Consider the following 27280-nt stretch of genomic DNA (forward strand, 5'->3'; position numbering starts at 1 on the left):
TGCTGAAATTATAACAACTGGGATTTATGAATATCAATAACAATAGGAAAATAAGTCAGGTGCAAAACTGATGATGTTGGAAATTGTCTACCTACCCGGTTGTGTGTCGTACAATGCTAGCATTTTTGAGATGCTGTTTATTGCATTGACACTAGAGCTACATGACATGGAAATTAGAGTGGAAAAAGTGTCATTCTCACTGATTCAACAAACATGCATTGACTACTTTTGCCAGCACTGTGGGTGCTATGGTCTGTATGTGTCCTCAAAATACACGTGCTGGAAATTTAATCCCCAGTGCAATAGCACCGGGAGGCAGGGTCTTTGGGGAGGGTTTTTAGGTCGTGAGGCCTTGCCTCGTGAACAGATTAAAGCCACTATAAAAAGGGCTTGGGGGAGTGAGCGCTCTCTCTTCCGCTCTTCTGCCATGTGAGACCAGAATTCATCCCTTTTGTCTTTCCACCTTCTGCCCTGTGAGGGCACAGCAAGGAGGCCCTCACCAGATGCTGGTGCCTTGATCTTGCACTTCCCAGCCTCCAAAACTATGAGAAAATAAACTTCTGTTCTTTATATATATAAGTTACTCAGTCTCGGGTATTTTGTTGTAGCAACACAAAATGACTAAGACCCAACGTCCTTATCATAGCATTTTAGCTATGGGTTCAGAGATAAACAAAACGGATATGGTCTTTGCTCTCATGGGCACTACATTCTAGTGAAAGAAACAGCAAATAACCATAAATAAGATGTTTCAAGGAGTAGCGTGTGTTATCAAAAATAAAACAAGGTAATCATACAGTGCAACTTGGGGCAAGAAGAGGCTATTTTAGAGAAAGCAAGCAGTTCAACTTTCTCTGAGAAATAAACATTGACACAAAGGCCTGAATATTGAAGAATAGGTGCTCTTGGAAGGAGCTAAGGCCCAAAGCCGAGAATGAAAGGTATGTGTTCAAGGTACACAAAGCAACTGCAGCTAGTGTGGCGTGAGCATCAGGGTAACTGATGAAATAATAAAATCAAAAAACCAGGTGGCACCAAATTATGCAAAACCTTGAAGGCCATTGCATAAAGTTTGGATTTCATTCTAAGTTCAGCAGGAAAAATACCATTAGAAATTTTTAGCGGCCCGGTGCGGTAGCTCACGCCTGTATTCCCAGGACTTTGGGAGGCCTAGGCGGGTGGATCACAAGGTCAGGAGATCGAGACCATCTTGGCTAACACGGTGAAACCCCGTCTCTACTAAAAATACAAAAATTAGTCAGGCGTGGTGGCGTGCGCCTGTAGTCCCAGCTGCTGGGGAGGCTGAGGCAGGAGAATGGCATGAACCTGGAAGGTGGAGCTTGCAGTGAGCCGAGATTGCCGCTGCACTCCAGCCTGGGCAACAGAGCAAGACTTTGTTTCAAAAAAAAAAAAAGAAAAGAAATTTTTAGCAAGAGGCTGGTAATTTGATCTGGTTCATACAAGAAACATTGGACCCACACAAATATGGTGCTAATTGTTTGGATGTGCTTTGTCCCTGCCAAAACTCAGGATAAAATTTGATCCCCAATGGGGGCCTAGTGGGAAGTGTTTGGGTCATGGGGGAGGATCCCTCATGAATAGATTAATGTCCTCCCACAGGGAGAGTGGGTTCCTGCTCTCATAGGAATGGATTAGTTCCCCTAGAAGGTGGGTTGTTAAAAAGAGTCTGGCTTCCTTGGTTTCACTCTCTCATCACCTCTCTTACCATATGACCTCTTTGCAGTGCCCACTCTCCTTCCACTTTATGCCATGAATTGAAGCAGCATGAGGTCCTCACCAGAGGCAGCTGCCCAAGCCTGGACTTTTCATCCACCAGAATTGTGGGCCAAGTAAGTCACTTTTCTCCATAAATTACCCAGCCTCAGATATTCTGTTACAGCAACACAAAATGGACTAAAACATGTGGGTACTTGATTTATAACAAAGGTAGTACCCAGAGCGGAAAAGGGAAATAGTCTTTCTTTCAATAAATGGTGCTGTATCAATAGGATAATGATATGGGTAAAAAAAAAAATCATAACCAATACTTTACACCATATACTAAAGTAAATTTGATGTGGACTATAAATATAAATATAAAAAGTAAAACAATAAAGATTCTATAAGATAACAAAGAGAATATTTTCATAATCTCGGGTAGGCAAAAATTAAACAGAACACGAAAAGTGCTTTACAAGTAGATAACCTGAACTTTAATAAATTAGCAACTTTTGGTTATCAAAAGACACCACCAACAGAGGGAAAGTAGCAAACCACCTGATGGGAGAAGATATTTACAATATATATAATCTCAAAGGATCCCTCTCCAGAATAGATATAAAAGTCATATTAATCAAGAAAAAACATCACAATAGAAAAGTTGACAAAAGTCATCAACAGGTACTTTACAAAAGAAAGTTTTCAAATAATCATTAAACATGGAAAATCACTTTATTAGTCATGAGGTAAATTAAAATTAAAACCACTAAATATCATAGATTGTCTAAAATTAAAAACAGACTGACAATACCAAGTGTTGGTGAGGAGATGGAGCAACTAGAATTCTCATACACAACATACAGGATTAAAACTGGTATCCCTTGGCTGAGTGTGGTGGCTCACACCTGTAATCCTAGCAGTTTGGGAGGCCAAGACAGGCAAATTGCCTGAGCTCAGGAGTTCAAGACCAGCCTGGGCAACATGGTGAAATCCTGTCTCTACTAAAAATACAAAAAAATTAGCCAGGAATGGTAGTGCATGCCTGTAATCCCAGCTATTCAGGAGGCTGAAGCACAAGAATCACTTGAACCTGGGAGGTGGAGGTTGGAGTGAGCCAAGATTATGCCACTGCACTGCAGCCTGGGTGACAGGGCAAGACTCTATCTCAAAAAAAGAAAAACAAAACAAAACAAAACAAAACAAAAATTGATATCCCCACTTTCGGGAACTGTTTGGGAGTATCCGCTAAAGCTAAGTATTTGCATACCTTATCCAGAAATTCCACTTCTGGAAAAATAACTGACCAAAACACCTGCATGTATGTATCAAAAGATTTACACAAAGCTTGGAAACAATGAAAAACTCCATCAACAAACTGAGGTGTATTCACATACTGAAATACTACACAGCATGAAAAATAACATTGCTGACACAGACAACAACATGGATGAATCTCAAAAACCTAATATTGAGCAAAAGAAAAAATCAAAATTCAAAAGCGTATGTATTGTCTAGTTGGTTTGTTGTTGTTGTTTGTTTGTTTGTTTTTTGAAACAAAGTCTCACTCTGTCATGTAGGCTGGAGTGCAATGGCACGATCTCGGCTCACTGCAACCTCCGCCTCCGGGGTTGAAGTGATTTTCCTGCCTCAGGCTCCTGAGTAGCTGGGACTACAGGTGTGCGCCACCATGCCCGGCTAATTTTTTTTGTAGTTTTAGTGGAGACGGGGTTTCACCATGTTAGCCAGGCTGGTCTCGAACCCCTGACCTCAGGCAATCCGCCTGCCTCAGCCTCCCAAAATGCTGGGATTACAGGCGTGAGACACCATACCCTGCCTGTAGAGTTTCATTTTATGAAGTTTAAAAATTGGTGAAATTATAGGGTCAGAAGTCAGAATCGTGCTTTGCTTTCCTTTGAGAGGGGATAACAGGGATATCAAATTGGGGGCTATCATGTTCTGTTTCATTATCTGGGTGTTGGTTACACAGTTGTGCTCACTTTGTGATAATCAAGATGTTCACACAATTTGTGTTCTTTTCTGTATGGGATATATATTTTACAAATTATTTGGGGGAGCAAGAAAGGAACCAGCAAGACCAGGTAAGAGGATGTTGTAGTGGTCCAGTCAGGAAATGATGGTGAAGAGAACTACAGGGGATGTGGTGGGGAAGGAGAGAAGTGGACTAATTTAGGATATGTTTTGGTAAAAGAACCTAAATGACTTGTTGATGGATTGGATGTGAAGGAAAAGGAATAATTCAGCGTGGACTCTGGGTTTATGACCCCAGCAGCTGGGCATACAGTGCAGCGACTGTTCCAAATGAGGAAGATCAGGAGAGGAAGTAGCATCATTTGGAAGTGTTCATACATTCCTTTATTTATTTCCTCTAGCAACATTCCTTGATAGGTATTTTGATCCCCACTGTACAGAAGAGGAAACTGAGGCTTGCAGAAATGAAATTATTTTGTCCAGGGTTGAACAGGTCTGGCAGGAAACAGAATGAAAATATTTTACCTTAGAGGCATTTAGCTGTAGTGTTGGAGCCTGGAGATTTTTTTTCTTTTTTTTTTTGACAGAGTCTTACTCTGTCACACAGGCTAGAATACAGTGGCATGTTCTCGGCTCACTGCAACCTCCTTCTCCAGGGTTCAAGCTATTATCCTGTCTCATCCTTCCCAGTAGCTGGGACTACAGGCGTGCACCACATCCGGCTAATTTTTGTATTTTTAGTAGAGACGGGGTTTCACCATGTTAGCCAGGCTTGTCTTGAACTCCTGACCTCAGCCTGCCTTGGCCTCCCAAAGTGCTGGGATTACAAGTGATGAGCCACTACGCCCAGCCCAGCCTTTCAAATTAAGCAGCTGGGTATTGAAGGTTGCCTCTGTCAGAGTACAATCTTGACCTCTTCAGAGTACAAATCTCTTGACTTCTTTCTTACTCGTCTGTGAAGTGAGGATGACGGTCATACCTACCTCATTGGGTTAATATGTTTCAAGGGCTTTAACGGTCCCTGATACAATTCAGCCCTCTGTAAGTTAGCCATTATCAGGGTCTGTGTGGACTTGCCCGAGGGATGAAGAGACAGAAGGTAGATTTTAATTCTTGCGCCAAGACTGTTTCATTAGCATGGTGATTGCCCTTTAAATCAAGGAAACAAATGATGGCATATAATGTTATTGCCACATAATAAAGTCCATTAGGGCCAAAATCCAGGAGCCAAAAGACATAAACTGCATATATACGACAGAGGAAATCCTGGCTTAGCTGGGCATTGGCTCTCTAGGTGCTAATATGCTTTTCTGTACATGGGAAAGGAAAATTGTTATAATTATTCAGCAACCATTTTTGAGAGCTAAATTCCAGCCTCCCCGAAGTGCTTGGAGATAAGGGGCAATACACTTCAACTTTCCAGAGTCCATAGTCCAGAGTTGTGCACTCCTGGATTAAGTGATACTTCTCATCCCTTTGAATTATTGCAGCAGCCTTTAAGCTAGATTCCCACCTGTGTCCAACTGTTCCTGTTCAACAAATACTGAGCACCTACACTGTCTCAGGTTATCTACTAGGTTCTATGGACAATAAGAACAAGCTCACAGGGATGGCTCACTATTAAAGCACTTTGCAAATTGTAAAGTATTGATTTAATGCTGTTGCTGTGGGGGTGATCAGGTGGTGATGGCAGTTGTTAAAGCAGTTGTTCAACAGTTCTCTGCTGCCTATGGAATAGAGGCATTGCAGCCAAGTCCAAACCAATTCCTGCCTAATTTCTCATCCCCTATTCCCTACATCAGCTTTACAGCCATCCATACTGACTATAGCAGTCCCTTCATTTTCACACCCCAAGGCTCTTAAATATTCTATTTCCTCTATCTGACATATTCTCCTCCTTTTGTCTGCCTGTAAAACCCCCACTTAATCCTTTAAGGTCCAATTTCACCCTCCCGTAACTCCTCCTAACAGGCAGTCTTCATCCCTTCCATGAGCATTTCTCAGTAAAGGCAAAGATATATCAGAATGACCTAAAATCATCTTCAAATCCCAGGCCCATACTGCTCACCAAAAGTTCAGATTCAATAGGTCTGGGGTGCATAATGGTTAAGAGCTCAGGCTTCGAGTCAAAAAAACTCAGGTTAAGCCCCAGCTCAGTTGTTTACCAGCTCCATGACATTGGCCATGTTACTTAACTTCCCTAAGACAGTTTCCTCTGTGAAAAGGGGATAGGAATAAGAAAAAAATGACTAGTTGAGACAAAGTACATAAAACAGTACAGTACCTGACACCTGGAAAGCGCTCAACAAATTATCATTATTGAAAAGAGTTCCATTTTATTCTGATTTTGACAGCCTATCCAGTTCTTCCCCACCCTACGCCACGCCTCTCCAGGTTGAGAATCACTGCTGGGCAATTATCAAATTGTATTATAATCCAACATGTATGTGCTTGGGTCTCCTACTACCAGGAAATTCAGAAGCTATGTCATAGTTCTAGATCAGTGTCAGTATTTAGAAGCTGTGTGACCTTGTACAAGTCAGTTTGCCTCTTTTGGCCTCAGTTGATTTGGCATAAAATGGGAAGAATAATGCTAATCCAGATAAGGTTGTCAGAAATATCAAGTGAGATCTTGAATTTGAAATTACTTTAAATGGTGTGTAGGAGTGAATTGCTATGCTTCTACTATCTGGGGTGAAAAGGGACTATGGTCCAGGTCTGTCACTTTATAGCCACATATCTATGTAAAGGGGCTCTCTCCTTTCTCTCTTTCCCTATCTCATGGAGTATCAGTGTGATCCTCTTTCCTTAAACATTCGTAGATGATTTTTGCCTAATAGAAGACTTTACAATGACCTGCAAAGTAGCTCAAGCCTTTCCAAGGAGAAAGGGACTATTGATGCATTGGTATAAGTTCAGTTCTTCTCAGAATGCTAACCACTGAAAACACTGCAGTAAGCTTGACAGACAGGATCCTTGCTCTGGTTGAGTTTGAACTCTGGTTGAGGGAAAGTGAACGATACACAGGTAAGCATATAAATAAAATAATTTCAGAGAGTAATAAGTACTAACAACAACAACAAAAGAAATGCAACAGGTAATGTTATAGAGTGATTGGGGGAGGAAGCATTAGGTAGGTGGCCAGGGAAGTCCTCTTTGACAAGGTGACATTTGAACTGAAATTCAAATAACAAGTATTCAGCCACATAAAGATCGAGATGATGAGGATCCCAAGCAAAGAAAACAGCAAATAAAATTAAACAAACAAACAAACAAAAAAACCTTTAAAAACACCTTGATACAAAATGGAGGCCATTGTAGGAGGAATTACTGAGACAAGGGAGAGTGGGTCATGAGGCAGGAGGGTTGGACATGGATGCTGTATATGGAGCCTCGAAGGCTGTGATTTACAAAATAGAAATCAGACCGGGCACGGTGGCTCATCCTGTAATCCCAGCACTTTGGGAGGCCAAGGCAGGCGGATCACGAGGTCAGGAGATCGAGACCATCCTGGCTAACATGGTGAAACCTTATCCCTACTAAAAATATAAAAAATTAGCCGGTGTGGTGGCCGGCGCCTGTAGCCCCAGCTACTTGGGAGGCTGAGGCAGGAGAATGGCGTGAACCCCGGAGGCGGAGCTTGCAGTGAGCCGAGATCGCGCCACTGCACTCCAGCCTGGGAGACAGAGAGAGACTCTGTCTCAAACAAAAAAAAAAAAAACAAAAAAAAAAAACAAAAAAAAGAAAAGAAAAAAGAAAAGAAAGAAAGAAAGAAAAGAAAGAAATCGAATGAGCAATCACATGAAGAAAAGGAAGTTATTTTGACCTCTGCTTCTCATGTGTACATTCATTCAGCAGATATAACTCAACCTCTATTGTGTGCCAGTCACCAGGCTAGGAGATGAAGATACAGAGAAACATAAAATATGGAACCAGTTTTTATTAGCCTGGCAACTGAGGATAGAGGTGCATGAGTAACACAATGTGATGAGAAGCCTAGTGGAGGGATGTAAAGGCTGAGGGATCCTAGAGGAGGCAGTGACTGACTGTGCCTTAGGGGCCAGGTAAATTTGCATGTAAAATGAGGATGCTTTCACCTGCAGATAAAGCATAAGTAGTAAGGAAGGGAGAAAGTCTCAGCCAAAGGGAAGGGCAGGTGCTAAGGCACTGGGGTAGGCCTGTTCAGAATAAGTGGTCCTCTGTCATGATGGGCACATAGCTTGTCTTGCTAGTAGTGAAGGATCCCGTCAAAAAGTTAGTTTAGAAAGCTTTCTCTGGGACATGGTAAAAGACAGCCTGGAATGAGGTACGGCCGGCAGTCAGGCCAGAGAGTGGAGTTTGCAACAGAGCAGGTAGGTAGACCTGCATTTGGTTATTGGTCACAGAAATGGAGAGAGATTTCAAAATCAGGATGCCCTAGTGGCAGACCCCTAAGTCCTCGAACTTCAGGGTAGCACTGCCTGTGTGGGAACTCTCCCATGTCTCCTTGATTTCACGGCCACCTCTGCTGGCGCCCTCTCTCGTCTCCGCCGCCAGCCCCCGCCTCCTTTCTCGGGAAGCTTGGGTCTCCCCGGGAGCGGGTCTGCCCTTGGGGGGAGGCCTCTGGGCTCTGTGCCCTGCAGCTCGGCAGACATTCGGGGCGGACAGAAACGGGGCTCGGCGCCCCCCGCGTGCACGTGTGCTAGCCCAGGCAGGAGGGAGCGCCTCGGCGGAGGAGTCAAGGAAGAGGGGGAGGGAGAAACGCGCCAGAACCTCGGTCCCGGGCGCCCTGGTCGGCCGCGGAGGAGCTGCAACCTCCAACAGGTTCGTAGAACGCGCGCTCGCTCCCTGTGGCTGAGCCGCCCTCCTCCGCGGGAGCGGTTGGCGGAGAGACCCCGGCCACAGGCCCCGCGCTCGAGAGCTTCCTGAAGGCGGCTTCCTCCGGCCTCTCCCCCTCCCTAGAGCTCTCAGCCGCCGGCGGCTCTTCCGGGGCAAAGCAGAGGGCGCCTCGGGCTTCTCGCTCCAGCACCACCTCGGGGACACTCCCGCGCCGCGCGGGGTCCCTCCCGGGTCAGCACTGCAGCGGCGGACAGCGGCGGCCGGGCAGGCTCCTCTGCACCCTCCGCCCGGGTTCCGCGCGGCTGCTAAGGACAGTCCCTCGCCCCCGCGCGCCGCTCCCCGCGCCCGCACCGCAGCGGCGGACAGCTCTCTCCTGCTGCACAGAGAACCGCGAACAAAGCCGCGGGTCTGGGGCCCCCCGCGCGCCTAGGGGTGGCGTGAGGCTGCATCGATCGGGGGATTTCAGCTTCTCCCAGAGCGGTGTCACCGGCGAGCTGGGCGGGGGCCTAGCACAGCCGCGCGTCTCCGGCTTGGGTCTGCCGTCCGCCGAGGCCTGGCCGTGCAATGGCGGGGCCCAGCTAAGAGTGGGCAAGAGGGTGGAGGGGACACAGGCACAGAAGGGTCCCGGCTCCGCTGGGCGGGCTGGGCCTAGGCTGAGGTCTCGGCGGGGAGGAAGGAGTGCGCCGCCCCTTCTTCCCTCCGGACTCCCACCCCTATCCTAGCTCAGAACCGCGGACTTCCAAGAGCCCAGCACAGAAGCCCGCGGCTGGCAGCTGCAATCACTGACTCCGGCTGTCCCCGGAACATCCCTAGAAAGTGTGAGGCTGAGTTTCCGTAGGGGGAGGGGGGCTGAGAAGCCGCGGGGAAGCCTCACGAACGGGACAGCTCCAGGCTCCCTCTCTCCCTCACGCCCTGGGTTCCGCCCCCACCTCCAGAGAAATCCCAGACCGCAGAGAAGGCAGTGGGGAGGGGGCGACCCAGACAGCAGGTTGCGAACTCGGCTTAAGCCTGGAGGTTGCAATTAGCAAGGAAAAAAGGTTGAGGGCGTCTGTGAAGCCGGGAGGTCCCCAAACAGGGAAGCCAGTTCCGCGGCAGGAAAGCATACGAGGAAGAGAAACCTTTTCTCTGAGAGCTGAGGCTGGGAGGGCCCTCGGATCACGTGACACTCTAGATGACTGATTGTCTCCGCGGAAGACAAGGCCTAGGGGGCAGGGGTGATTCGCCCAAGGTCACTCAGCAATTTAGTAGCAAAGCTGGGCCTAAAACCCGGGCTCTCTAACTCCTGGTCCTGTTGCATAACATTCATGGAGAAGTCTTTTAAAATCCCAGATGCAAGGAGAATAGCAGAGTGGTTTACTTACTAGCATGTGACCTTGGGCAAGTGACCTTCTGAGACTATCTTCAGCTATTAAAGAGGAATGAGACGATTAATAGTACCCACTTGGATGATAATTTAATGAAAGAGCCATGTAATGAGCTTAGTGGCGCATAGTAAATGCTCAAAAAACGGTAGATCCCATGACTGCTATTATCCTTTCTGTAAACTTGTACTGGGGACTTATTACATACCAGGCACTGGCTGTGCACTGGGGAGGCAGAGAAGTAGCTTGAGGAGGTCACAGGCCAGGAAAGAAAACAAACAGTTGCAATATGTTATGATAAGTATCAAGGCACTGGGCTGGTGGGATCTCAGAAGCAGGAGTCAGGAACTGTAAGGAAAGACGAGGAAAAGGACCCCAGGCAGAGAGAGCTGTGTGTCAAGCCCAAGAGATTTGAAGTCCCAGTCACCAAGGAAATGTCACTGTGCCAGAGGGTCCTTGGGATATGGACTGAAAGATGAGGGTAGAGAGAAGGACTGGAGCCAGTCTCCAAAGAGCCTTTTATGATGGAATACTTCAAACATATTTAGAAAAATAGAAAGAATAGTATAATAACCCCCCACATACCCATCATTCAGCTTCAACAGTTGGCCAATTTTGTTTCATTTATACCCACACCCACTCTCATCACACACACCCACATCCACTCTCATCACATGTGCACACACTCACACTGACTTATTTGGAAGCAAACCCAAGACATCACATCATTTCATGCAGAGAGATTTTAACATCCGTACAACTTCTGCCATTCAGATACTGGACCACCTTGGAAGTCACTAACTCAAATCATGACCTTCCCTCCTCAACCCATTCTGAACATTTCTGTCCTTTGCAGGATGTCTTGAGAAGCCACACTGTAGTGATGAGCCACATGCATTAAAAGAAACTGTTTGAGAAATAAACAAGGGATACATCAACCCTCAACAGGTTTGACCATGCCAGAATTGTTCATGTCCTCTACCTACACTGGGCATTAGACCAATAACTAAAGACAAATCAAACCCCATAGAGAAAAAGCAAGAGCTTCCCTTTCAAAGTAATCTGAATCATGAGCTCCTAAGGCTAGAAAGCTTAACATTATGGAAATAATTGATTTGGAAATCACTGGGCCCAACAGCCACATTTTACAAATGAGGAAAAGAGGGGTAAAAAATGGGGAGAAATTGACCCAAAGTTCCATGGTGTAGAGACCAGAACCAAGATCTATGAACTCATAAATTTAGGATGCCATTTTCTTATCTAGCTCAAAGAGGCTGGAAGAGGAAAAAGGAAGGGGAACAAAAAATAGCCTTCTTTGTTCTCAAGAAGATGTCAATGTATGACAGTTGGTCTTTATCTTTGAGATCCCTTTGCAAGTTTCCCTTCTCTCTCTCTCTCTCTCTCTCTCTCTCTGTATATATATGTATATGTGTGTGTGTGTGTGTATCTATCTATCTATCTATCTATCTATCTATCTATCTATCTAGTGTAATCACAGCTTACTGCATCCTCGAACTCCTGAGCTTAAGGGGTCCTCCCTCCTCAGCCTCCCAAGTAGCTTGGACTACAGGCATGCACCACCATGCCCAGCTATTTTTTTTAAGTTTTTTTCTTTCTTTCTTTCTTTTTGTAGAAATGGAGTCTCACTATGTTGTCCAGGCTGGTCTCAAACTCCTGGGCTCAAATTATCCTCTTGCCTCACCTCCCCAAATGCTGCTGGGATTGAAGGCATGAACCACCCCACCCAGCCCCTTCCATATACTTTCTAAGTAACTTGATCTTGGTGGCACCTTCTTTCTGGCTGCTGTGCTAACCTCTCAGCTGGTCCCTTAGTTCTCATTAGCAAAAGGCTGAACAGTCAGAAGCCCAGATCTTATTTCTGTGGATTTTTGCCTGCCCTGCTTGCCTTAACCAGATGCATATGAGGCCTTCCTTTTCCCATTTGCCCTGAATTTGGCTGCACACCCTGCTCAGTTACAGACCTCAGCTCCTTGGAGGTGCTAAATGAGTAGTGTTTGGCTCAGGCTCTGGCAGGACTCAGAGCTCTTGTGCCTTTTGGGAACATAAAGTCTCCCCATTACTGATATTACTGATGAAATGTGATGGCCATAATGGATATGTGTGTCCTGACTGGGCTCTGGGGCTCTTATTCTGCAAGTCAGATATTTCACTTTGCAGGGAAGCCCCTGCCTATCAAATGGGGAGGGCAGTATCTCACAAGTTTCCCCAAGTCTTAGGTAGACAATTGAGAGCACATGCAAGGAGCTCTTAGCATCCTTGGTGAAGGGAAGTCAGCAGAGAACAGCCATTAAAAGCCAATAAAAGTCCCCTTGAACCCAGCAGGTGGAGAGTGCAGTGAGCTGAGATCGTGCCACTACACTCCAGCCTGGGCAACAGAGTGAGACTCCATCTCCAGAAAAAAAAAAAAAAAAAAAGTGCCTTGCTCTGGGAGTGTGATTACAGTCCAGACATAGAAAAGTGATCAAGATAGGGCATCCTGGCTTGTGAAATTATCCCAGCTATCAGCTTGGGATGAGACTGACTTTGATGCATTATATTACCTGGGCCTAGTTGAACTGCAATATGTAAGATCCCAAAGTGACTTGGTGAGCATCTCCTCTTCCTTCAAGACGCTTACTCATTGAATGGCTATTCTGTGTCAGGCACTATTCCAAGTGATGGTGATACAGCAGAACAAGGCACTGCTAATCTCTGTTCTCATGGGGCTCACAGACTCACAGTAGGCGCAGTCATTGATAACAATTGAAAAGCAAATGTGAAAATAGACAGACAGATGGAGAAGGCCTGTGTGAACTAGTGACATGAAATTGAGGCCTGAATAACAAGAGTCAGTCATGTGACGACGTGGGGCAGCACACTCCAGGCAAAGGAAATCGCTCTGGCAGAGGCTCTAATGTGAGCCTGGACTGTGTGGGGACAGATGGGAGGTGGAGTGAGTGAGGGGAGAGCAGCAGCCACCAGGGGCAGGGAGAGGGCAGAGAGGGGATCGTGCAGGCCCTTCTAGGCCATGGTCAGGATTGAAGCTGTTATTCTAAATGTAATAGATAGTAGCCAGATGGCTTTAAGCAGAGGAGTGTTAAAAAAAAAAAAAAAAAAAACTGGGTGTTTAAAAAAATGCCTCTGTTGCTGTGTGGAGAGTGGATGATATGGGGGTGCTGGGCTGAGCACTGAGGCAGGAAGGGTGAGACACAGACTCTCCCACCTGGAGGTGGTCAACATTGAACTGAGGAGACAATAGGCAAGAACAACAGTATCCCATGCTAAAGGCTGCCATTGTGGGAACAGAGACAAGAAGATTTAAGTCAGCCTGGGAAGCGTCAGGGAAGGCTTCACGGAGGTGCACAATGGATGTGGGATCGTACCTGGGAAAGGAGAGTGGTAAGGCTGCTGCACAGGTGCACCAAGGGGCAGTGTGTGGTAGCCGTGGAGGGCATGGCCCAGGAGCTAGGCTGCCTGGTTTCAAATCCCAGCCCTGCCATTGAGAAGCTGCATGGGTTTAGGCAAGTTGTTTACCCCTGTGTGACTCGATGTCCTCATTCTTAAAGTGGAGATGATGAGAGTCCAAAGACTTATTTCAAGGGATTTCTGTGAGAGTTAAACAAGTTAAAATATGTGCAGCACTCAGACATTCCTGGCACTCAGAAAGTGCTGTATGAGTACGAGTATTCTAAATAAAAACGGAGCAAAATGGAGATGGGCGAGCCAGGAGCACGTGCCAAGAAGTGTCCACTAGAGCCCGGCTTGGGGCCTTGAATCCCAGGCCACAGATGCCCACCTTGTTCTGTAAGCAATGGGGAGCTATTAAAGACTTTTAAGCATGGGGGTTCAGAGTAGAGAGGAAGATAAAATTCAAAGGCCCAGAGAGGGAAGGGAACTAACCCACAGTCACACAGCCAGTTACCAGCAGGAGTCTGTCCTCCGGCTCCTCCACTGAGTTAATATCTGTAGGAGGACAAAAGCAGCATATATTTTGTCCCATCATTGCATCCTCAGAGTCTAGAATAATGCCTAGGGTATTCTCAGAAAATATTTGTGGACTACATTGCTGAATTGGTAGCCAAGTGGGCCAGGAAACATCAGAAACCTTGAATCGTCTAGGAGCTCAGTGCTTTCAGGACAATGGAGAAACCACTTCTCAGGAAAATAAACCAAACTTCCAGAGGTGTTGACATGGGGTCTCAAGCCCTTCCAAATCCTAGGTTCTCTTGTGATCAAAGACACCACTGCCCACACTTTCCCTGCCACCCCCTCAATCTGCAACAAGCATTGCTGCATAGGGTTCAAAAGTTAATCTTGGTAAAGTGCCTGGCAGATGAAAACTGTTCCCCAGACATTCAGCATGGTAAATGCCAATGCAGAGAAAATGTATCTCCACGTTTGCAAGAGGCAGGCCTTTGTGTTCCACAAAAACCAGCCATTAGAATTCCTGTCTCTGACTCGTCAGAAGCTGCGACAGCCAGGCGGGCAAGTAGGGTCTTGCAGTTCAAGCAGCAAATGGCAAAAGGCTCCGAGGAGCTCAGCCCTGGCTCTCACATCAGGAGCACCTCTGCAGAGCAGGGCATGGGGCCAGGTGTTTCTCCAACAGGAGAGAGCCTCAGCCTTGACTGTTCCAGCTGGAAGTTCTTAAGCAAATCCCACCATGTCTCTGAGCTTCAAGTTCATCATCTGTAAAATGGGGATAATACCACCAAGGCTCACTGGGTCATTTTGCACAATGACAGGCACATAGCAGATGCTCAACAAATGTGCTTGCTTGCTTGCTTGCTTTCTCTTTTCTTTTTTTTTTTTTTTTTTTTTTTTGAGACAGAGTCTTGCTTTGTCACCCAGGCTGGAAAGCACTGTCATGATCTTGGCTCACTGCAATGTCCGCCTCCCAGGTTCAAGCAATTCTCCTTCCTCAGTCTCCCAAGTAGCTGGGATTACAGGCACCTGACATCACACCAGACTAATTTTTGTATTTTTAGTAGAGACAGGGTTTCACCATGTTGGCCAGGTTGGTCTTGAACTCCTGACCTCGGGCGATCCATTTGCTGGGACCCAAAGAGCTGGAATTACAGGCGTGAGCCACCCACCGTGCCCGGCCCAAATGTGCTTTCAATAATGAAAATAACACTGTGGGTTAGGGTTATCATCCCACTTCCCAAATGTGAAAACTGAAGCCCAAGGAATAGCTCATTGATTCGTCAATACCCACTGGGCAGTTGTATGTGCCAATAACTGTTTTAGAAGCTGGAGAGACAGTGAAGAGGAAGACAAGGGCCATGCCTCTATGGAGCTCACTTTCTAGTGGGGAGACAAAAACCAGGCAAGTAAACAAAATCATTTCACCAAGTCATATAAATACCAGAAAGAAAGTAAAAGAGAGTGTGCCAAGGAGGATGAGGCTGTTTAAATCAGGGAAGGCTTCAAGGAAGAGGCATTGGGGCTGGCATCTGAATGAGAAGAAGCTGCCTATGGGACAAGCCTGGAGGCAGAAGGAACAGAACATGCAGAGGTCCTAGGGCAAAAACAACCCTGACAAGATTGCAGGGCAGGAACCAAGTGAGCAAGGAGGAGAGTCACAGATGGTGAGAGCAGAAAGGCTGTGAGGCTGGGGTTAGGCAGGGCCTTGAAGGCTGGGGGAGTCTCCTTGTGAGACAGAGGGGTGGCGTGATCTAAATTGTGGTGAAGTCACTTCCCTCAGTCACTCAGCCAGTAAGGGGTGGATGGGGTGAAGCCCATGTCAGAGTGATCCCCTGGGCCCTCCTTCAGGCCACAGTCCCTGCTGCCATCTCTAGAGCAGGTCAGCCAAGGGGCAGTGCAAGTGATGCATCTGCAGGACTCACCTGCTGGGAAATAAATCCATTGGCGCGGACAGCCGTGTGGGCACTGCAGTGCCTTGTGGGCAGCATCCTCATGCCGGGAGGATGCAGGGGGAGGGAGACAACATAAGGCCACCAGGACTGGGGTGAGGCCAGTAAGGCACCTGCCTCTGGTGCACAATTTAAGGGGATGCCGAAAACTTGATTAAGACAAATAACTTTGTATGCAATATTTTTAAAAAATTAATGCAAAAAAAAACTGTGATGAATAAAATATCAAAATTTTAAATAAAGACAGGATACAAAAGAGGAGGGATTAGGGTGAGGAAGGTGAAATGAGTTGTACATAAGTAGGTTCTAATCTTGGCCCTAAGACATTTGCTCAACTGCAGGGACACTGCCTGGGCCAAGCCCTGTTCCCACTAGGAGCCAGTAGCAGGAGCCAGTCTGCTCATGGAGAACTGAAAATAAGAAACTGTTCCCGGTAGGGGCCCCAGAGAACACTGCCTGCCTTGGCTGTGGAGACAGAAGCCCAGAGAAAGGATCACACATCAAGGAGGTGATACTGGGCCTGTACCCTAAGGTGCTGTGTAGGATCAGACCCACCCCTTGTATGCTTTGGGAGCCTAGTAAGGTGCATTGCCTCTCAAGCCTCAATTTCCCCGTCTTTGAACCCAGAACTAATAAAACTTAGTCACCAGGATTCAGTAGGATACTGGTTAAAGTCCTCTAGTGCCTGGCTACTCAATGTGTGGTCCACAGACCGGCAGCATCAACATCAGCTGGGAGTTTATTAGAAATGCACGATCTCAGCTGCATCTCAGAGGCACTGAATCAGAACTTGCATTTTAACAAGACCTCCCGGTGATTGACACACACGTTTAAATCTGAAAGCCTGGTCGATTCTTGGCACATAAAAGATGCTCATTAAATGTTAGTGCTACTCCCCTGACTACCCAACCCTGTTAGATTCTGACTTCAGACAAGAGGAAAAACCTAAGATGTAAGAAGAGATCCTGAGGTGGACGCCTCATGCATTTTAAACCAGCACGTTTTGAAGCCAGGGACCCAGGCCAAGCTCTTCCTATACTTAACCATATGAGCCCTCCATTTTGTTCATATGTAAAATGGGAATAATAATTACAGGTAGCTCCCATGATTGTTGTAATATTAGGAAAACACTCAGCACAGTGCTTGGCACATAGTAAGTGTTCAGTAAACTCTTGCTGCTGTGGCCGCTGCTGGTGGTGGGCCAATGAATTTCAGTAGAGCACAGACCATGTGATGAAATGAAATCAGTAACATTCATCTTAATTTTTCTTTGCCATTTGTAAAGCACTTCGATTGACACCATTTCAGCCAACTCTAATAACCCTTTTGAGTAAACACGAGATATATCCATTTTTCAGAGAAAAAAAAAAATCTAGAATCAGGGATGAGATGACTTGTCCACTAGGATTTAAATCCCTGGAGTCTGACACTAAAATCTGTGTCAGCAACAGAGAATCCAAGCAATAAGCATGGAAAATATCAAACATGGGATGAGACAGCATTAGACTGCAGCGATCCCTTTTTATTTTACAGAAGGGAAAACTGACACCTGTGGAGGCGAAGAAACGTGTCAAAGATCTTTCACACAGAGCGTCAGCTCTGGGGTCAGAACCCAGTTCCCAAGGCTCTCCGTGTCCAGACCACCTCCCTCACCTGGTTGGCCAGCCTCCACCCGATGAGCCTGGCAGGCTGCAAGTGGCAAGTCCCCTGGGCGGGTCTAGTGGTCAGGGGGCATCCCAGCCCCACCTTTCCTTCCAGCGCAGTCAGAAGAGGAGCTCACGTTGCCAAGGGGAGGGCTGCGAGGTTGCTAGGACACGGTCTGCAAGCAGTCAGGTGGTAGGGGTAGCCTTTGCTGGAACTGGCACTAGGAGCTGCCACAGCGATTTTCTCATGGCTGGGAGACGACCTCCAACTCCACAGGGTGGGTCAGCTGACGAGAGGGTTGACTGCCACAGACGCCCATGTCACTACTACACACACACCCAAGCCGGCAGGCTGAGTCCCATTCTCCCTCAGCTCCACAGCTCATCAAGCCCTCAGTCCTGCTACCTACTCCTCCTATCTTTGCCACCCCAAGCCGCTGCCTTAGCACAGCTCCCTGTCCACAGCCTGTTAAGAGCACCCCAGATTCCCCACCTTCATGCTCCCATTCTCATCCTTGAGCCCCTGAGGTGCCCGGAAGGATTGAGAGCGCAGAGCTGAGCCCTGCAATGGCTCCCCATCACCCTCAAGGTGAAGCCTAAGCTCCTTTAAGGCCCCCTTCTAAACTGGCTCTGACAACCTGCCAGTCTCTTTTTTGGCCCTGAGGCTCCAGCCAAGCCACCTTCCTCCCAGTTCCTTGAGTAGACCATGCATCCTCCGTGTCTTTGCAGATGCTGTTCCTTCTGCCTGGAAAGCCCTTCCTGCCCCACTGTCCACTTGGCCTCTGCAAATCCTTAGCTCCAGACTCACCTTTTCAGAAAAGCCCTCCCAGCTTCTCTAAAGTGCTGAAGAAAGAGGCACCTTAGAGAAAACTGTGTTAGTGGGGGTGGCACATTGTAGCTTAACTATCTGCTTTCCTGCTCGTGTCCCCATTTGGCTGTGAACTTTTTTTTGTTTTTTTGTTTTTTGTTTGTTTTGTTTTTTTGTTTTTGAGACAGAGTTTTGCTCTTGTTGCCCAGGCTGGAGTGCAATGGTGCCATCTTGGCTCACCACAACCTCTGCCTCCCGGGTTCAAGTGATTCTCCTGTCTCAGCCTCCCGAGTAGCTGAGATTACAGGCATGTGTCACCATGCCTGGCTAATTTTTTTTTTTTTTTTTTTTTTTAGTAGAGATGTGGTTTCTCCATATTGGTCAGGTTGGTCTCGAACTCCCCACCTCAGGCGATCTATCACCTTGGCCTCCCAGAGTGCTGGGATTACAGGCGTGAGCCACTGCGACCAGCCTCAGCTATGAAGTTTTTATGTCTCACTCCTAGAGTGAGACAAGAGACCTTGGCAGAGTCATTCACCCACTTAGTTACTCACGGGTTTCCACCGTGCAAGATCAAGGCCTCTCTGGGCCTCCGTGCCATCCTCTGTGTGGTAGGGGTTATGACACTGGTGTTGCCAGGCTAATGGGAGTGTTAAGGATTGTGGCTGTGAGGGCTTGGCACACATAAATACACTGAAGGTGGTGGCATTGCTGTTTTGTTTACACCAACACCACCGGCGCCCAGCACAGACGCACAGAGCACTCACCAGCAAGTGTGTGCTCAACGGGCCCCTCTCCTGCCCAGGAGAATGATTAGTGTGTGAAAAGGCTCTGTAAGGAGTGACGCTCCATTCTAAGTCGTAATAATTCTAGTAGTTAACACTCTTGATTCTCCCTGCCTCCTAGACCTAAGTCATCCCAAAATGTGCTCTGCCCACTCTTCATTCATGGAACAAAAGTTTACTAAGCACGTGCTATGTGCCAGATGACGTGCTAGCCGTTTGGGACTGAGCAGTAGGTAGATGTTAAACACAGAATTGTACCACCTCTTTTTCCTTCCTTCCCTTCTTAAAGGCCAGCCTCCTGTCCCTGCACACAGGTGGCCCCACCTAAGGACAGGGAAGATGCCATTTGCACCCAGGTGCTCGTTCCCTGGGCAGGCAGCAGGCTGCAGCCCACAGGCGCCCACCCCTTCTCCCTCTCCAGCAAGCTGGAAACAGGAACATCTGCCCTGTTTTTGATCCAGTTGCTAGTTTTAAATTCAAATATTGTCAGCTCCCTGAGAGCAGGGATCATGCCTGCCCTTTTCACTGCTGTTGTCACCAGCATTTAGAACACGGCCTGGCAGAGTCATTCACCCACTTAATTACTCACTCATTCATTCATTCACTCAACAGATACTTATCAAGTCCTGCTAAATGCCAGGCTCTGGGGAGACAGCCGGACTCGGCCCCAAGGAGCTCCTATTCTAGCAATGGAGGAGGGGAGGGAAGTGGGGGTCTGAGGGTTGTGTTAGGAGGTAACCGTGCCTGGAGTTGGCTGATCCCTGTGGAAAGCCCTGATTCACTCTGTACTGTCTCCGTGATCTGGGCCAACCCTTCATGCCTCTCAACTTTAGTCCTCACCTCTGCAAGTGAGACAATAGTATCCTCTTCGGAGCCACTGAGAGCAGGGCTATGGTTACTAAAAGAAGAGGAAACAGAGAGTTGGGGGAGGAGGCAACAGGTTGTCCTGGGGGGAGGACATTGCAGCCCCTTCAGTTGCTGGGGCCTTGGTTCCCCTCCAAGTGGGGCCCTGGCTGCAGCAGAGAGCAAGAGCTGGAGAGGGAAGAGTTCCAGCTCCAGGCCTACCCCCGTGTGATCTTAAGCAGACCATCTCCCCCTCTCCGCATCAGTATTCTCATCTATTAGATGAGGATAGAACATCGACCTCACTCATCCTAAATATGTGATACCAAATCTAGCAAGCTTGTCATGATGCTCAGTCAACAATCTACCTGACCCCAGGCAGAGCTCTGGAAACAAAGTCATGTAACAGCCAATCTTTGCCTTTTACGGAATGCATGATGCCCCCTAGAATCAAGCAGAGGAAGTTAATTAAAATTGGAGGAGCTATAGTGTAAAAAAGAAATCTTCACAGACATAATCTTATTTAACAACAGTAATAATAACAAGCACTTATATAGCACTGAGTATATGAGGCCAGTACTATTAGGCATCCCATTTTACAGATGAGGACACTGAGGCTCAGAGAGGACATCCCCAAAGTTGGAATTCAAAACCAGATATGATTGATGATAAATCCTGTCCCTTTATACGAATCAGAAATCACATTTAAGTAAGAAAATACAGTCGATGGTACGATCCAAGTGCTACCTGCACCAGTGAACAAGATGGGTAACTACTGTCAGATTGCGTGAGATGGGCCAGGAGTTGGGTCTGATGCCAGGGAGGGCCCCATCCCACCCAGCCCTCTGCTGGAATCAAGAGCAGCAGTGGTGGCCTCCAGAGATGTGAGGGCATGCCTTCACTGGGGTCTGGGCTCCATGCCTGTTCAGCAAGCCAATGCCTCCAGAAGCTCTCTCCTCAGCCCTCAACCTCTTCTCTCCTCCTCCAGGAAGGTGTGGTCCCTGCCATGCTATCATCTGCTCTGCTCAGTGACTGAAGGCGCCTGCATCCCAGCTCTGCCAGGAAGCAAAGGTAAGGGCACTGCTCAGCACCAAAGTCCTGGATAGTGTGTTCAGGGCATCCCCTCACCCCTGGAGCTCTGATAAAGGGGGCATGTCTTCCCTCTGCGATTGCCAAGAACAGTCCTAAGATGGAATGAGATGGATCAGTTGGGCACTGTGATGGAATGGTGTTTACCTTGCATTTGCAGAGGCATTTACGACAGAGAAGCGCTTTCTTGTGCATTGCCTTATTCAGTGCTCCCCAAAAAACCTGAGGTGGATATTATTATCCCCAGTTACAGGTGAGAAAACTGAAGCTCAGAGAGGGAAAGGACTTGCCCAAAGACACACAGCTGGTAGGTAGCTAAGGCTGATTTCCAAGTTTTTTCATGTCTGTATCCCAATGGCCTGTGCACATTGTAGGTGCTTGGTACATGTTTGATGAATGAATGAATGAACTGATGAACTGCCCAAGATGAATGGAAAGGCAGCTGGGCTGGTACTTGGCTCTGTTGTCACTGTCAGATCCTGTGCTCTTTCTGCTGAGCCGTAGCTTCCTGCACTGATGAGCTGAACATCCCCCCTGCCACCCCCTCCCCAGCCCAGGATCCCAACCATCTTACGGGTGGAGGAGTCAACCTCAGCTCCTCTTCCAGGTGGCTGGCCAAGTTCGGATCACACCCGGCGTCCCTCATCCACATCGCCTCTTCCCCACCACCCACAACCAGTAATCCAGTGTGCATAGTTGTAAACTTGTTTCTTTAAATAAACAGTCTTGAGTTTCATACCAAATAGTCTCTTAAGAGGAGGAACGTCTCCAGGCCACCTCGTATTTAGCATACAGTGAGCCACATATTTGCACAGAGAGAGTGTATGTGGATATAGAGATCTCAATCGCTATAGATATCGTTGCTCATCCAGATGGGAGCTATTTATGATGCTGAGTCATTCGCAGAGAATGCCACTGAGGAATTCCAGGCTGGGCTCTGAGCCGCAGCATCACAGACCTCATGGCTCTCTGCCTCGTCTTTACTGTTCACAAATGAGAGGTGGGAGGGGGGCCTCCCCTCACAGGGCAGGGACAGAAGGGGACATTTTGGCCACAGGAAATGAAGACTTTCTCATAAGCAGTTCCTAGTGTAAGTTATTCTCCTCCATCCAGAGCACTGCAGCCTTGGGGATCATCTTGTCCAATTTCTTCATTGTATAGGAGAGAAAACTGAGACCCAGAGTGAGGAGGGACTGGCCCAGTGTCACACAGAGAGTTGGGGACAGAGCTGGTGCTAAAGCCCAGACCTTCTGGCTGCTGTCTGGGGGTTCCACATTCCCAGAAACCTTCTTCAAGTTTTGTCTCCAATGTCTTGGCATTTCCTCTTGCTGAGGAGCTTCTCATCTTCCAAAATTTGGAGATGTCATTGAGCACTTGCACCTTTGGGCTCTTCCAGGACAAGAGCTGACTTCGGCTTGTTTGGGTACTCCAGCCCCATGTTTAGTGCAAGACCTGCACACACTGGGTGCTCAATGCGTGTGTACTGAGTGTTATATAAGACCAAACTCAGTACCAATTCCTGGGAAACCCATTTGGAAAAGCACCCATCTATCTCCACCTTCTCTTTCTTGTCTCTAAGCCAGTTCCCTATCCATGCAAAAATAGACTCCCTCCCACTCACCACCCACCTCTGCCCAATTCTATAATGAATCAATTTTATTAATAGGCTTTGGGATGGAAACTTGACAAAGGCTTTTTGTTAAAGTCTCACTTTATCTCCCTATATAGTTCTCTTCTGAAAGAATTCTAATAAACTGGTCAGGTGGGATTTGGTCTTACATAAAATATTCATTAATGCACTCTTTCCCTCCATATAGAATGTGTTGGTTGAAGCATTCAGTGATCTCTCCCTGTGTTACAGATTCTATTCAATTGTTCTAAGAGGCAGTGGGATGAGATGGAAAGAGCACAGGCTTTGGAATGAGGGCCAAGTTGAAGTCTAGCTGGCCCCTTAGTGGTTTTTCATTCACATTGATTACGCTGAGGATTAAATGAGATAATATATGTAAGGTGGATGGCACATAGTAAGTGCTCGATGCAGGTTTGTGAATAAATGAATGAATGATTATGAATGATTGACTCAGGACCCATATGAACCAGATTTTAAAGGTGGAGGAGCCAGCTGACTCTGCAATCTGAGTTAACAAAGTCATACTACCCAGGAAGGGTGGTTTGAAAAGTCTTGAGAAGCAAACTTCAGGATTAGGATGTTGGTTGGCCTGTCTCCAGGCCAGAAAGGAGGATCTTTATCCAGTCCCTTGTGCAAGGGGTTTCCTCAGCTCAAGAAAAAGTTTGAGTCTGGAGTCTGGGTTTAAAACAGAAAGCTCTTTGAGAATCAAGATTGTGTCATTTTATTGCTGGATTCTGCCTTTCTCTCAACTAGAGCCTGGCTCAGGGTGGTGTGGAATAGGCAGAGAGGTCCACAGCACATATTCATATAGTGAAGATGAGGTGCATTGACGTGAGTTGACCTGAGTTGACTTGGCTTGAATTGACTTGAGTTGTTCTGAGTTTACTGGCGGACTCAACTCTTGGGCCCACTGAGAGAGAAGCTTCCTGGAACTTGGACTTAGCTAAGACCTGGCTGGTCTCATAGCACAGAGGAGACTTCACAGGTGATGTTCTGGGGACATTATAGAGTGTTCCAAAGATGGAGGCCTTTCAGAGAGGACCAGGGCCATAGTCGGCACTGAAGGGCTGGATAGCAGTCTTGGCTTGGTCAGGGGGCACCACAAGGCTAAATGTCCCTTAGGAATCTTTAAAATCTATTAGAACGCCGCCAGGACCTTTTCATATGTTTAAGGCAATAGATGCCTTTCTTACTGGCATAGAAGGATCTTTTTGGGGTACCCACTTCAGTGGGAGGATGGCCTCCAGGTTGGAAGGTCAATTAGACTCAGCAATGAGGAGAGAAGACAGGGTGAGGCTGGGAGCCAGGCAGAGTTTCATACTACAGATGCTAGGAGCATTGTAAGTGGGTCCTCCCATGGAAGCGAGGGTTTGGGGATCTGAGTGAGATGTGATTTGAACTCTAGACTTATGTCAGGCAGTGTTTGCTGAAGGGAAGATGACCCAGAAATTACATTGGGAAATCAAGCAAGACCTCTAGCCTCACCATGCAGAGGGCAGCCAGCACAGCTTGGGCCCCTTGGCCAGCCCCATCCCAGGCCTTGCCCACCACAGAATGCAGCCAGCACCTGAGGGAGATAGGAATGAGAACACCAGTGAGCTTCAGATGAGCAGAGGCTGCTCACACGCTTACTGTACCTGACCAGTGTCTGTCTCTCACACGGGTCTGGGAACCCACCAAAGGAAATACGTTCCATTCCTACCATACCCCTTTGTACACCCTAAAAATCTGGGCACACATTATAGACATCAGTGTTTGCTGAGTGAATAATCAGGTCAGAGTAAGGTTTAGAAAGCCAGTGGAAGATTTCAAGATGGCAAATGGAAAATTTCAAGATTTCAAGGTGGCCAAGGTCCAAGGTACAGATGCCTAGCCAGAAAAAATAACATAGACCCAGAAGCTGCCCCTCAGGAGTTTGGCTCATGGAAAAAAAAATGCACTAAATGGAGCCAAGGGACAGGGTTGTGCAATGTGGGCTTGAGATAATATTCCTCAGCATCCTGGGCTTCTAAGAAGAGTTCTCAGGGCCCATTATAGGATGGGTTTAGGGAAGGGAAGGCCTCAAAGAAGAAGCCATGGATCCTCCAAACCCATTTCAATCACAAAAGCTTCACTTTTATCTGTTTTATATATTGGATTTCCTCCTATATTTTACTTTTAAAGGATTCTTTTGATTTTAAAAGTGCATTTTGGAAAGTACTCTCATTGAAAGAGCCTGTGCCTTTGGAGGTAGACTGAGCCCAGATCTCAGCCCCATCCCTTTCCACCAGTGGAACTTGGGGCAAGTGTCCCTTCGAGCCTCCACATTCTCAGCCATGAGCCACCCTCCCAGGGCTGTGTGAGCACAGCTAAGATGCTCTGGTACCTCCCAGAGGCTGGCACACATGTGATTGATTGATGCTGTACAAGATGACTTTAGGTGGTATCCAGATGAACATTTATTATTTTAATAGCTCGCAAGTGATGCATGTTAGAAAAATATAACCAGCACACTAAACTGTGATTTATGGAAATAATATAGCATTTCCTTTGAAAATAAAATCGTGATCTTTTTAAAAAGGCAAATCAATTTAAAGAGAAATACTAAGTAAGTGATAGGGCAGAAATCATGAAGGTGGCACATAAATGACTGAAATTTGGGGGAAATTGAGAGAATCTATGTAAAACACCAATCACAGTGTCTGTCACTTAAGAAGGGCTCAAAAAGTTAGTTCTTATATCCTTCTCTTTATTTTAGCTCCCTGGAGTGGTTGAACCTAGAACCATGCTCCAAAACCAAAACAAAACAAAACAAAAGCTTCCTGGGACAAAGTAGGTGCCCAGGCCCACTTGGCCTGGAACAGTGTGGGGTGGGCATGAGACAGGCAGCCATGGATCCAGCCCTGGTGGGCAAAAGTGGTCAAGTGTGACCAGGGAGCTGTCCACAGATGCACAGAGGAGTCAGAGACTGCTGAGGTAGCATTTCCCACAAAGCAGGCACAGCCCATCAGGGATCCATGAGACAATTTGAAGAGTTATTCAGGCACAAATTAAATAGCACTGGGAGAGAGTGACTGTGTTTTCGGTTGATTACATCAAGGGGAGAGTCTCAATTGAAGGTTAGCCTCTCCTTAACCATCTTGATTTCCTTTCCAAGGAAGAGGCTCAGACTTCAGCCAGCAACAGTAACTAGCTGGAAGTGGATAACGATGTTTTATTTGCCATGTATTTGTGTTTTACCATGGCCTTCTATTTACAGAACAGGATACTGCATTCCTGTTTATGAGAAGGATCTTATGTTCTCTTTTCAAATATATGTATTAAAGGTCAAAAAATGAATCTGTTACTCTTGCTAAGTATAGAGTGAGTAATAGTAAATGCAAGATGTACATGAGGAAAATGGAGAGAACGGGTGTATGACTGAGGCAAGAGTAACCTGGCAAAGGTGTTGCAAGGGGTTCCGTGGCTCCAGAGCCCATGCTGGGCCCAGAGGCAGGGATGTCTCCAGGCCCCACCACAACCTCCGGGGCAGTTCTCGTCCTGGGGAGGGCAAAGGAGGCCCCATCTTAAGAAGGAGGGAGATTGCTGGGCAGGTGGCCCAGAGCCTCCTGCCTGAGCCGGGAATGCAGAGACCAAGACAGCAGCCAGGCCAGCAATCAGTGAGGTCAGGGCTACCACCAGAGGGTGGATCTGAGACAGACCCCAGGCCTCTGGTTTCTGGCAAGATTGATTACATCCACAAGGGAGTCTCATTTAGGGGCTGTGATCCAGTGGTTGATCACAACCTGGATTATCCATGGCAGCAGGAAGGAGCTGAGGGACAGAAAGAGGCAGCCTGTGTCAGCCTGGCGTACAGGGAATCAGATTTGAACCTAAACAGTTCACAGCAGCCCTAGAGAGGGGCTGGGTGTGAGTTAGGGTACACTGATAGCAAGCAACAGAGACTAACTCTGTCATACTCAGACAGAAAAGGGGGTTATTGAGGTTATCAGATGGTACCCAGAGCCAAAGGGAAAGCTGGCCACGGGGCTCAGGAAAGGACCAGAGCCAAAGCTGCACAAGGGGTCTGGAAGCAGGGCCTGAGGCCAGTTTTGTCCAGGTCCCCTCTGGGATGCATCAGCCACAGCCGTATTTTTTCCTCCTTGTATCACTCGGCTCATGAGTCACAGCCCCAGGAGGGAGACAGCTGGCCTGGCATGGGGCCCGTGTCCTCCTCTCGGCCAGCCAAAAGCATGGAGGCTTGATGGGACTGCTTCCAAGACTGAACGTGAGGGAGGGGTGGTTCCCAAACGGAAAATTAAAGGGCTGTCACCAAAAGGAGGAGGAGTGGATTCTGGGCAGCTCAAACCAGCAAATGTCTACCAGGAGGATCCCAGGGAGTACTAGCCACTGTGGTCTCCTAGGCTTCACTCTCTGGGACTGTCCCTGAGGCTTCCTTTCTCCCACCCTGCATGGACCAACATCACCATCCCAGTCTAGGACCAGTGGTCCGCTGTACCTGAGTACAGTGGTGAGCTGCTGCAGTGAGGGTCTTCCGATGGGCTGGGGACCCTAGGGGAAGGGTGCTGGGCAAGCCCGATCCTCGGCCCCAGGGCTGAGAAGGATCTGCTAGGCTGAGGATGTCTAATGAGAACTGACTCACTCAGGGGCTGCAAACCTCCCATCAGCAGGCTCGGCGGGGAGCACATGCATGAAGGAACTGTGACAGGGAACAGACATGCTTAGCTTGGGGGACAGTTGCTG

At 47.5% G+C, this 27280-nt stretch overlaps 1 protein-coding gene across 1 annotated transcript in view; it reads left to right on the forward strand.

Moving 5' to 3' along the window:
- Nucleotides 1-8191: 8191 nt before the first annotated feature.
- CPLX2 (complexin 2) overlaps nucleotides 8192-27280 on the forward strand; it is an 88475-nt gene continuing 69386 nt past the window's right edge. The window contains exons 1-2 of the mRNA XM_017864098.1: nucleotides 8192-8511; nucleotides 20828-20910. The gene's annotated coding sequence lies outside the window, so the exon portion shown is untranslated. The remainder of the gene's footprint in view (nucleotides 8512-20827; nucleotides 20911-27280) is intronic.

Source organism: Rhinopithecus bieti, unplaced genomic scaffold, assembly GCF_001698545.2.
Source record: "Rhinopithecus bieti isolate Rb0 unplaced genomic scaffold, ASM169854v2 scaffold_74563, whole genome shotgun sequence".
Lineage (NCBI taxonomy): Eukaryota > Metazoa > Chordata > Mammalia > Primates > Cercopithecidae > Rhinopithecus > Rhinopithecus bieti.